At 40.9% G+C, this 11,217-nt stretch overlaps 1 protein-coding gene across 1 annotated transcript in view; it reads right to left on the reverse strand.

The window, feature by feature from the left end:
* Positions 1 to 11,217, reverse strand: part of plch2a (phospholipase C, eta 2a) — a 94,620-nt gene that overhangs the window by 77,772 nt on the left and 5,631 nt on the right. The window lies entirely within an intron of this gene.

Raw genomic sequence — 11,217 nt, forward strand, 5'->3', positions numbered from 1 at the left:
GAGGAAGATTACAAGCGTGAGGGGAGGGGGATCATAAAGCAACAAGATGCTGGTAGTTTATCATCATTACTGTCAGGTGTAAGTGTTAGTCTAAAAGGGGCGGGGCCTGTTCACACTCTCAAGCGTACCTGTTGGCTTTAAACGTCTTCACATACATCCCCCACACACCTAGACCCGGCCGAAGGAGCAGTAGAGTCGACATCTTTAATCTTAAGGGGACATTTCTTGATTTTCTGCAGCTAATTCGTCGCCGTCACTCTTCATAAAAAAGGTGAAGAACATAAGAAAGGAGGAGTGTTCGTGTCACCCCGACTCATGACAGAGCTTCCTCCTCTCTTTAAGGTTTTGGTTTTAACACCTGGGGGGATCAGGAGGGAGCCGTGTAATCCAGAGCGGAGCCCGTTCTGACACCGCTCCTGTTGGAGAGGATCAGTCAGGCGGCGTTTAATCACAACACTGTTCCAACTCACAGCAGGCACAAGAAAAAAATGAACAATTTCACACAAAGCCTGAGCTTCACTCGTGTGCTCTGTCTTCAGAAAGAGAAACGCTCGACGAAGAGCATCAGTTTCAGCTCAAATCCCTCTGACAGGAGAGACAACACTGACAGGCGAAGTCTGTGTGAGGAATAAACAGAAGCTGATGCAACCGCCTGACAACTGAGAGGACGCTACACTTCCAATAAACAACTGACTTCTTCTGAATGCAGGTGGAGTTAAAGATGCTGCAGAAAATATGCAGACATACATGTACATCATGCATGTTTCTGCACAGAAACCTGGGAGTAGATAAACCGTCTGCAACCTTCAGCTCTGAAAGAGTCATCCAGGTTGATTTCTCACTGACTACAAACCAGTAGAGCCACAAAGTCTTCATTCACCCTTTAAAAACACAAAATACAGATTTGTATTTAAGCTTTTGCTACTATTATGACAAACAAAAATGAGATGTGTTTCATTTTGCATGAATAAAACATAAACATTCTGACAGAATTTACCTGCGTTCCTTTCAAAATAAAAGACACCGTGCTACATGTGATCATCTCAGTGCAGCAAAAGTAATAAGTGTAATGTTATCAGTGATTAAATAAAAATACAGTTCATTTTACTGTTGTTGCATTACTGCCAGAAATGTAAATCTAACAAACTAAAATGAAATCCGAGTTCATATTTTTCACACACATTTAAAATTCCTTAATTTTTAAAAAATATAAAATCTGCTTTACAATCCGGTCCACTTTAATTCTGGTTGTGTTTATTGACATCCATCGTTTTTTTTTATTGTACAGGATAAGACGCATAAAAATGTGTCAAACTGTTGTAGTTCAGCTGTCTGTAAATGAGTTAAAATTTCAGTTTGTTTTTTTAGCCTTTTCTACTTTCTCACTTCTGACTTTAAAGTTACTTTATATCATTTACAAACTTTTTATTTTTCTTTAATAAAAGAGTCACAATGGAGGGGTAAACGAGTCAAAGTGGAGGGGTAAAACATTGTTCCTGGAGGTGTTGGATCGCGGAGCGATGTGAATGTGAATGAGTTTATTCATGGGTCTGCGATGGACCTTCTATGTAAGTGAACACATTGACCATAAATGAAGCCTCCAGCTCACATAACCTAACCAGAACATAACATTTTGAGTTAAGTAGTGGGTGACCAACTAGTAGAGTAGCAAAGTACTCTACTACTGCTGCCTCCTTCCTTCTCCTCATTAGAGCTGCAGAGCAAAGCTGGAACACCTCTGTGCCTTTGTCCTCTGTAACGATTTTGCACAGGAGAAAAATTGACAACTTCAGCCTGAAAACGCATGGGGGCAGCTCTGTATGTTAACATGACTGTATCACTGTCAGCTCGTATGTCTGGGGTTCACATTTGGACAAAACGCTTAAAATTCATGAGTGTATTTGTATTCTTCACAGTTTTAGTCATGTTCATGAATTCTGCTTCACCAGCAGGTCGCTGCAGCATGGAGGTCGTTTTAACCAAACATTTTACAGCCGGGGACATTCCAGACCAACGACATCCCTGAATCCAGAATGCAATCATTTCATCCAGCTTTGATTGACAACCCTGACTTTAGAAAATCAGTGGTTGAAAGGAATTATTCCCCAGTAAGTAGAAGCAGCACAACACGTTTGAGTAAACTCACTGCAGATGAGGAGACATCAAGATGAAGCAGAACATGGTACTATAATGTCAGAACATGGTACTATGCTGTCAGAACATGGCACTATACTGTCGGAACATGGTACTATGGTGTCGGAACATGGTACTATGGTGTCGGAACATGGTACTATGCTGTCAGAACATGGTACTATAATGTCAGAACATGGTACTATGCTGTCAGAACATGGCACTATACTGTCGGAACATGGTACTATGGTGTCGGAACATGGTACTATGCTGTCAGAACATGGCACTATACTGTCAGAACATGGTACTATGGTGTCGGAACATGGTACTATGCTGTCAGAACATGGTACTATGCTGTCAGAACATGGTACTATACTGTCAGAACATGGTACTATGCTGTCGGAACATGGTACTATGGTGTCGGAACATGGTACTATGGTGTCGGAACATGGTACTATGGTGTCGGAACATGGTACTATACTGTCAGAACATGGTACTATGGTGTCGGAACATGGTACTATGGTGTCGGAACATGGTACTATGCCGTCAGAACATGGTACTATGCCGTCAGAACATGGTACTATGCTGTCAGAACACGGTACTATGCTGTCAGAACATGGTACTATGTTGTCAGAACATGTTACTATACTGTCAGAACATGGTACTATGCCGTCAGAACATGGTACTATGCTGTCAGAACATGGTACCATGCTCCTGTAACCAGAGTTGTCAGAGTCAGGTGAGGGTCAGGGCAGGCGGCAGACAATCAGAGACAAAGCAGGATCAGAACCAGAAGATCAGGTCCAGAGAGAAGCGCTCAGTAATGAAGGCAGAGTGGTACAAACAATACTTCACACTGAGTGTGGGGTAAAACACAGAAAGACATTTTGAAGGCAAGACTCTAAATCTATGCTATAATCTTGCTTCCTTTTGACTGTAGAGAATCTTTCCTCCAATGCTTTGCACATGTGTATGCAGCTTGTTGTCAGACAGGCTTCTTCTGACTAAATCACAAAAGTGACAACGTTTTGTAGTTTAGTGCATTCCACCTGAAGACTCGAGGAGTCATTGCTGCCAACATGGAGCTGAAGTCTTTATCCTACAGAGACGCTCAGTGACCTGGATCCCCGAAACACTCTGCCTCACACTGAAGGACACAAAGAAGGCCGGTGCCGGTCAGACACAACTCTCAGCTCAAAGAGCTCGTGGATATTTGGTCTCATTCTTTAAAAAACAGGCCTCACCTAAAGAGACAGATGGGTAACCCTTTCCTTATAATCCCACAGGAGGAAAAAGCTCATTTTGAGAGGAGACTGTCACTCAAACCTGATTTTTTTTCGATACAAACAGACAACAGATCAAGTGCTTTTTGTTGTAACTGTGATGTATGCGCCCCCAGGTTGCCAACCCTTCACCTTCATTGTTGTATATTTAATGGAAATGTATTTTCACGTAGTCACCTAAGTTTTATCTTTTTTTAAACTTACTTAAAATAACATTTTATTGTAATTCACTATTTTTAAATTGAGGATTCCTGCAGACTCATGTGAGGATCACAGATTACGCATGTGATGGATGATTGTAGGATGATGGGAGAATGATTGCCTACTTATATAATCATTACTGTACAGCAGGGGGGCTTATTTGGTCGATCTTGAAGGATGTGTGCATGGATCAGAGAGAGGCTATCAAAAAAAAAGCACAAAAATATAAATCCATCCATTTTCTAAACCGCCTGGGCTGTCAGAGCCTAACCGGATACCCGTGGGTGAAGGCAGGATACACCCTGGACAGGTCGCCAATCTGTCACCGGGCAACAGTCACATTCACACCCAGAGATAATCCAGATCAGAGATAGGTAACTCCAGCCCTCGAGGGCCGCAGTGTCAGCATGATTTCACATGTCCAGGCTCTCCACCTGGTGCAGGTGTGTCCAGCCAATTAGAACATGCCAGAGAAGGGGGTGGACCCCACACCCGCTTGCACATAGGTAGAGTGTACGTGTGCGTGCGCAAACACATAGACACACATCTGTCCACTTTGACATGTTTTTGTAGTAACTGTACGGGGTCAGATCAGGGTCAGCTTAAAGTGAACGAAACAACACATTGAAAAATAAACGTAACTGAAGAAATATTTAAAAAATTTGAAATCAAGAAATTTGAAATTAGAAATAAATTGACATTTAAAAAATGTTTTTAATTTGAAAAAAACATTTTTGTTTTCAAATTTTAAAAACATTTTTTCACATTTTTAGGGTTTTTTTTTCTCAAATTTTCAAGTTTTTTTTTTTAATCTTATTTTATTTTTTTTTAAATATTCAAAACATATTGTTTTCAAATTTTCCATTTTTTTCAGTTTTCAAATTTTCAAATATTTTTAGTTACAATTACCATTTTTCAAGTTTTCAATCTATTTTTTCATTATCTTTAATCTGTTTTTTTCATTCACTGATCCTGATTTGACCCAATATAACTGAACACTGTAAAATTGACATTAATTTGTGGAATGAAGAGGATTGTTGGTTCTCTGTCCTTAACTAAAACATGACACATTCATTTGACATCACACATCAGAATTCGCATCTACAATAAAAGATCGTTTTGTTGTTTATTTTTTTATTTTCGTTTTTTTTAACAAGAAATACTGTATTTTCCGGAGTAAAAGCCACAAGAGCAAAAAATGTCTAATCAAGAAGAAGAAAACCATATATGAGTCGCTGTGGAGTATAAGTCGCAGTTTTTGGGAGAAAAGTCTGATGTTTCAGAACAAATCCACCAAGCCTAGAAAATAAATAAATACAACAAAAGTAATCCTTTGATCTGTATAAGAGAAATATAGAGGAAAACAGTCAGATTCTTTTTCATATTTGTTTTGGACGACACTTCTTCTCCTGACACTGTAGCAAATACCTACTCTCAGAAGCAGCGTCCTCTAGTGGTTGTTAGAGGAAACAAATGCTAAAGGACAACCCATGTTTAACGGGAAAATAACAAATATGAGCCTATTTATGTCAAAAAAACAAAACAAAAGACAAATAAATCACTCCTGAGTCTAAGTCGCATCCCTGGCAAAACTACGAAAAAAAACTGTGACATTTACTCTGGAAGATACGGTATATAAAAAAAAGATGAAAATGTCTAAAACGTTTCACCTCTCATCCATGTTGACTTCAGTCGGACACATGAACCCATTAGTCGAGTCGTAAAGACAATGACACGATTCAACTTCAACACAACATAAGTAAGAACCTCTAATAACAAAGATGAAAATAATGTTTATGCGTGAGCTGAATTCAGATGCAGAAAAATCAGGTTTGGTTATTTGGCTGCTAAGAGAAACGTTTGGGACTCCCTGAACGTTCAGTGATCACCTCCCAGGATCATTTCCAAACACAGATTTATGTGTTTACACTGAAGAATTTCGAGGCGTCTCTGGTGTTGCATGTAGGTTACAGCTTGTCCCCCCCACCTCGCTCAACACGCTCTTCAATATTTCATAATATTATCCTACTAATCACCTCAGCATCACCTCGCAGCTCTCCAGTATCTGCATTAAGACAGTTTGCCACGGGGGTGTGCTGGATTATTCATGTGGATGGCTGTTATTGGGTGGCTGGTGTACTGCGACAGATAGGCTGCCAGGGTGACTGCTTTGAAAGATGTTGAAAGTTTCTCTAAAGATAAAGACTTTTTGAAGAGGCTGATCTGCATGCGTGTGCACTAAATGCCATTAAATATATGTAGTGCAGAGAATAGCAGACGGATGCAGAAATACTTCAGCTGTCGTGCACAGGAGAGCTGTCACAGCTGAGTGAAACCAGGAATCTGTGCATGTGTGTGCACATGTGTGAACTCAGAGCTTAAATCTGCATCATCTGCTCCAAATTCCTGTTTTAGTTTGTTTGTTTACCGTCTAGCTGCACGCGAATCCAAAATGTGATGAAGGTGCAAAGAATGTACGTCTGTTTGCTTCTTTTTTTATTTTGTTCAAAGATGTGAAGTTAGAGCATCAGGAGGTCCAGAACCTCCAAAATATTGGTCATTTTCCTGATAATAATCTTTCAAGGGAGTCCTGGTCAAGAGGCAAATATTGCACACACCTAAGACATGTCGTAGAATTAAAATACGCTAAAAAATAAATAAATATGATGAAATAAAACAAATAAATTAATTAAAAACAGTCACAGGTTAGTGGTTTTGTTTCCAGGTCCTTCATAATAACATCAAACTGAAGCAAAGTTGTGATCTTTGAAAGCTGGACTGTTTTTTGGAGTAGGTTTGTTAGTCTGTAGCTGCCCTATATTCAAAATCCATCTTTGTTTTTCCATTCGAACATTCAGGACGACGTAGACGCCCAGAGATCAGAGAGCATCAGGTCCATCAGATCTGGACTGCAGAGCAACACTCAACCTGAAGGGGGCAGTCTGAGGAGTCCCTTGTACATAAATGTGTGTGTAATTCTTCCACTCTAAAGACTTATTTACCAACAGCTGACATTTTCTACTATCATGTGTTCTTCATTACAATTCTTCCTCTCATCCGGACCGGGTCGTGAGGACAAAAATCAAAGATGTCCAGACTTCCCTCTCCCCGGTCACTTCCTCCAGCTCCTCTAAGCCCAGCCAGCAAGGCCATGTGGTCCCCAAATGGGTTTGTCTGCAGTTTCTGTGGCGGTGTTCATGTGTTTGACCACACTGACTTAAGTAGAGACTCAGTGGGTTAGCTTGCTATGCTAGCCAGCTGCCCAGCAGACAGTGAAGCGTGCTAGATCGCTAGCAGATCTTGGTAGCTTGATACTCTGGAGCTCACAAGATCGCTACACCGGAGTTTGCTAGTTTATTGTAGCGGAGCTCATTACAGCAGAGCCCGCTAGCTCTATACAGCAGAGATGTTAGCTCGATACAGCTGAGATGCTAGCTCGATACAGCAGAGATGCTAGCTCTATACAGTAGAGATGCTAGCTCTATACAGTAGAGATGCTAGCTCTATACAGCTGAGATGCTAGCTCGATACAGCAGAGATGCTAGCTCTATACAGTAGAGATGCTAGCTCTATACAGCGCAGATGCTAGCTCTATACAATGGAGATACAACCTCAATACAATCCATCCGCTTGCTACAGTGAAGCTTGCTAGCTTTCTACAATAGAGCTCACTACAGCAGTGATGCTAGCTCTATACAGCGGAGCTTGCTAACTCAAAACAGCAGAGCTTGCTAGCTCGATACAGTGGAGATACTAGCTCGATACAGTGGAGATGCTAATTCAATGCAGCGGAGATGCTAACTTACTACAGCGGAGATGCTAGCTCACTACAGCGGAGATGCTAGCTCACTACAGCGGAGCTTGCTAGCATGCTACGTCATCCACCGGGTGGCTGGCTAGCGTAGCGAGCTAACCCACTGAGTGTCCATTTATGTCAGTGTGGGTAAAAACAGGCGGGGGCACAACAGAAACTGCGGACAAACCCATTCGGGTCTTGTCCGGGGCCTCCTCCCGGTGGGACATGACCGGAACACTTCTCCATGGAGACATCCAGGGAGACGTCCAGGAGCCATCCGGACCTCAACCGGCTCCTCTGGATGTGGAGAGGAAGCAGCTCTACTCCGAGCTTCTCCCCTTATCTCTAAGGGAGCGTCCAGCCGCCCTCCAGAGGAAACTCACTTCAGCCGCTTGTAGTACTGAGTAATGGAACAAAGATTGGCTGATAAATTGAGAGCTTTGCTTTCTGGCTCAGCTCTCTGGTGCAGCGACCACATAACGGCGGACGGCGCTCCAATCCGTCTGTCGATCTCACACTCCGATCTTCTCTCACTCGTGAGCAAGACCCCAAGATTTTTAAAGTCCTCCACCTGAGGCAGGAGACTCCACCCACACAGACGAAGCAAAACATGTGGATCGAGTCTGTACAACGATAACAGGAGCAACAATCAGCATCTGGAACAGTCAGATCACTATTCTCTGTTCTGAAGTATTCCCACATCCTACATGCTGGGAAAACCATAACATTTGGTCAAAGAGACCGACGGTGGAGCTCCGGTTCAAACCTACAGACTGGAGAACGTTTGCGTCTGCAGCTGCTGTTGCCTCTAAGCTCACACAGATACAGTATTGATTCTTCTGCTTCCTCTGTGCTGGAGTTTATCAGCTGATCATCACCGGTCCATCAACTCAACTATGGCTCGACAGAGCTTTAATGGGGGGGGGCATGGAGCCTCTGAAACATCCAGAGGAAACGCTTTACAGTCCAACAACAATATTTACCCTCCAGCTCAGGAGGAAAGGCTGTGTCACCCTGCTGCCCCCCCCATCATTCACTCACATATTACTTCATAACTGGCTGCATATGTAGTCTAGTAGAGTTCTTATTGTCATTCATGCTGATTTACAATCTTTATTTAAGCTAGTGCTGAGCAACTACTGCAGTGTTAAAGCACAATTAATCACATAACTAATTCTAAAGTATTTGACAGCAACATTTTAGTTTGAAAAGCAACTTTCTTGAAAGGAAGAAGTCAGACACTGTCTGGAACAACACAAGTTCAGAGAAAAGAGATGAAGGTCAAACAGATCCAACAAATAAATCAAATCACATTTTTATCCTCTATATTAGCAATAAATATTTAAATGATGAAGCCCAAGAATAGAATAAAAAATAAAAGTGAAAAATATCTTGGCAGACTGTAATCCAAATGCAAAGCCTCTATAACAACGTATAACAAATAGAAGGAAAACCTCTGAAAACCGTCCAGCTGACACTTTAACACAAGGCGGGAATCCAACCTGCAATCTTCCAATCAAAAGTTGACCGCCACAATAAAGAGAAATGAAATGATAATTTTAAAAACTATGTGTAGCTTATTTATTTAATCTTATTTAATTTAATCTTTTGGATCATAAACCAACAATCTCCTGTTTATACTCAGATTAACATCAGCAGAAAGTCGGTAAGAAGATGAGGACAAACCAAGTGAGTTCTGAGCAGTAAAAGGATAAAACGTCGTTTTTGACTTACGATGAATAAAGTTTTGATTGGAGGAGATTTACTGCAGTGGGATGATCACCTGGTACACAGGTAGACTAATTTTAGAAGGCATTTCTATGATCAATAGTGAAAAGCTATTTCATTTGTACAAAAAAAAGCAAAATTTCTCTTTATTTATGACAAAAAAAACAATATTTAAATAATGTGTGGCATAAACTATCTCAGTGAAAGCTGATTTGCTGAAATATGAACAACATAAACAACAACACAAACACAGAGCAGTTATATTTTATATTTTGCAGCGACATACATTGTGGCTCTAACGGATCTGTCGGTGTTAAAGTTGTGGAGCTCGGGTTGAGTCAGAAATGAATTTCAACTGAAATCTTTAAACCAAATCTCTGTAAACTAAACAAATGCTCTGATGAACATAACTGGATCTTCTACAGTACACAACCGGAGTGTTGTGTTTGTGCACACATGTGCATGTCAGTGGTGCAGAGCCATTGTTATCCAGTGAGTTTGTACATTCATGTTGGCTCACGGGTGGATTTGGGTCTGCAGCACAAATGGAAATATTTTCAGTTGGAGCGCTTTATGATTGAGGTCATGACCCCAGAAAATGGGCTCATTAATAAGACCCCCCCCCCCACACACACACACACACAAAGCAGAGGAAATAGAATCAGTTTGTGTTATGAGGAGCCTGAGGCTGAAATGATGATCTAACTAAAGCTCGTCTGAGATAAAGAACCTTCATCAAGAGCTTTCAGCGTCAGGTTAGAGCGGCTGCACGTTCTCCACCTGTCCACCATTCAGAACATCCTGGAACGTTTGCAGGGCAGCAGCAGAGGACTCTCCTAGATCAGGAACGGCACACTTGAGGTGATCGAACGTCATCTCAGCTTCACCTTTCTGGACGTTAACAAACCCTACTCCGTTCTTTAGGAAAACGAGGTTTTCACATGAGATGAGTGATGTCGTTCTTCTCTGACTCCAGTAAATGTTAACCAGTAATCTGGAAACTGTGTCAGATAGAAAGATGTGGACAGAACTTTGAGATGTTTATTTAGGAATATTTATCATTATTTATGTCAATTCAAGAACAAATCTCCCAAATGTCCCTGATTAACTATTGGTTACGTTATGGTTAACCACTGGTTAACTGCAGTTTAACTACTGATTAAGTACTGGTTTACTACTAGTTAACTTTGAGTTAACTAGTTATAAACTACTTTTTAACAGCCAGACAAATACTTGTTAGCTGTTGACTATTGATTAACTACTGACTCTCTACAGGTTAACTACAGGTTAACTACTGGTTAACTGCCCATTAACTACTGGTTACCAACTGGGTAAGTTCTGGTTAAGTGATGGTGTACTAATAGGTTACAGCTATTAACTACTAGTTAGCTATGATTTTACTACTAGTTAATTGATGGTTTAATATGATGTTTACTAGTTAAGTATTGATTGACTAATGGTTACTTGACGCCTAACTATCAGTGAACGACTGCTTACCTACTAATTAACTGCAGATTAATTACTGGTTCACTACTGGTGTACTGGTAGTTTCCAACAGTTTAACTGTTGGAAACCTACTGGCTAACTACTGATTGGTGACTGGTTAACTGCTTAATTGTTGGTTCACTGTTGGTTAACAACAGGTTAACTGCTGGTTATTTTCTGGTTAACTGCTGGTTAACAACTGGTTAACAACTGGTTAACAACTCGTTAACTGCTGATTAACAACTGGTTAACTACTGGTTAACTACTGGTTAACTGTTGGTTAACAACTAGTTAACAACTGGTTAACTACTGGTTAACTGTTGGTTAACAACTGGTTAACTGCGGGTTAACAACTGGTTAACTACTGGTTAACTGATGATTAACAACTGGTTAACTGCGGGTTAACAACTGGTTAACTACTGGTTAACTGATGGTTAACAACTGGTTAACTGCAGGTTAACTGATGGTTAACAACTGGTTAACTACTGGTTAACAACTGGTTAACAACTGGTTAACTACTGGTTAACTGTTGGTTAACTACTGGTTAACTGCGGGTTAACTACTGGTTAACTGATGGTTAACAACTGGTTAACT

Source organism: Oryzias melastigma, linkage group LG7, assembly GCF_002922805.2.
Source record: "Oryzias melastigma strain HK-1 linkage group LG7, ASM292280v2, whole genome shotgun sequence".
Lineage (NCBI taxonomy): Eukaryota > Metazoa > Chordata > Actinopteri > Beloniformes > Adrianichthyidae > Oryzias > Oryzias melastigma.